This window comes from Octopus bimaculoides, chromosome 10, assembly GCF_046866305.1.
Source record: "Octopus bimaculoides isolate indiv1 chromosome 10, ASM4686630v1, whole genome shotgun sequence".
Taxonomy (NCBI): Eukaryota; Metazoa; Mollusca; class Cephalopoda; order Octopoda; family Octopodidae; genus Octopus; species Octopus bimaculoides.
In genome coordinates, this window is record NC_142937.1 from 74854234 (window position 1) to 74856733 (window position 2500).

Here is a 2500-nt window from a genome sequence, read left to right on the forward strand (position 1 = left end):
ATACGCACACGCACACACATGTACGCACGCACACACGTGTATATATATGTGTGTGAGTGTGACATATATGTATGTATGTATGTACATGGATCGTCCTTTACTTGCAGTATTCATATCCTCGGTTTCTATAGATATATACACATCTATCTATCTATCTATCTATCTATCTATCTATCTATCTATATAAATATATACATAAATATATGCATATATTCTTTTATATGTTTCACTCATTTGACTTCAGCCATGTCGGAACACCGCCTTTAGTCGAACAAATTCACCCAAGACTTATTCTTTGTAAGCCTTGCAATTATTCTATTGATCTCTTTTGCTGAACCGCTAAGTTACCAGGACGTAAACACACCAGCATCGGTTGTTAAGCGACAGTGGGGGGACAAACACAGACAAACAAACACACACACACACACACATACAATGGGTTTCTTTCTGTTTCCGTCTACCAAATCCACTCACAAGGCTTGGGTCGGCCCAAGGGTATAGTAGAAGACACTTGCCCAAGGTGCCACGCAGTGGGACTGAACCCGGAACCATGTGGTTCGTAAGCAAGCTACTTACTTGCGCCTATATATATATATATATATGTATGTATGTATGTATGTATGTGTATATATGCATATTCATATGTATGTGTGTGTAGATATGTATAAATTTTTGGATGTGTGCACGCGGATGTGCAATGTGGGCCATCTTACGGTGGTGGAGATTCAGAACTAATAGGACAAGAAAATTCGATGTGATTTTCTCTAAGTTTTAAACTGCAGAAACATTAGAATAAGCACGGTTTAGAACATAACTGGAAAGACTTAATAATTATTTGGATAAACATAAACTAAATTAACAGAATCTGGATCAAGAAAATTGAATATATCGCTTCTTGAATTTCTCAAATGTTCTGTAATATATTTACAATAAATAAATAAATATATAGTCAAATTTATATATATATATATATGAACACACACATATACATACGTTCATACATATATATGTAGATATATGCACACACACATACATATACATATATATAAATACACACACACATTTGTATATAGGTCAGAATACTGGAATGATAAGTAACTTACAACTCCTTCATGGAAATTCGTCAAATTGGGTCAAATAATTTTAATTTTTTTAAACCTAGAAATCAAAACCTACGCATAATCTTGAGAATATTTGCAAATGTAGAAGCTTGCCCACACTCAATCATACACACAAATTCAGACACATATATGTACATAAATACGAATATATAAGTACATATATATGCATATATATATATGTGTGATCTTATATATCGATATATACACATATATATATATGCACATATATATACATACATATATATATATATATATATGCATACACACACACACACACACACACATATATATATACATGTAATATATATAAATATATGTATATGCATGTATCTATCTAACTATACGTATGTGTGTGTATGTGTGCATATATCTACATATATATGTATGAATGTATGTATATGTGTGTGTGTTCATATATATATATATAAATTTGACTAATATAGACTTGGAACATATAGTGAAATAGCACATGTAAACACAAATTTGCCGGTAAGTAGTATATTTCTCGCAAGATGTACAGAGTACTGATATATATCTGCTTGAGAAATTTACAACGGAGTTCAACATCTGGAAAAAATCTGCATTATATGTATTTATACAATATATATATGAATGCAAATATCACACACACACACGCACACACATACACACACACATAAATGTATATATATATATATATGTAGAAATGTCTGTGCATATATATATATATATATATATATATAGATAGATAGATAGATAGATAGATAGATAGAGAGAGAGAGAGAGAGAGAGAGAGAGAGAGAGAGATAATAATGAGAATGAAGAATATGAACATTTAAACTTTTTGTTTATTTCGAGTTAGTTTATTGATAAAAATTGATCGCACTAAACTCCATATTGTTGCATAAGTACATGCAGTGATTTATGCATTATTAGTATGATCTCTTCAGAGCACATAAGTATGGCATTGCTAGAAGAGAACTTTTCGTCTGCTTTTAGTTTGAATTGAGCTTAGTTGTAGTAGTATATCATGACGTTCTTCCATGAGAAGTTTTTGTCACCTGATTGTTTGGGTAAAATTCAGGAGCAACAGTAGCAGTGTTTGTTGAAGTTGGCAAATGTTTTTAAGGGGTAATTTTAAGAGCTATAAGAAATCTTTAAGTTAATTAAGTCAAAATTATCGTAATTTTGTGTCAACCACTATTGTACAAACGTCTTGCTGTACTTTTCAGAATGTTCCCTTTGCTGTGTGAAGGATGGAAAGAGTAAAAGTTCAAATATTGGTGTGTATTTGTATTTTTTATAAAATATATCGGCTGTTACTTGGAGTGACATACTTTTACGTGAATATCTAAGAATGGTAGGTCGCTATGATTGGTTTCTCTTGTGAATTTAGTGGA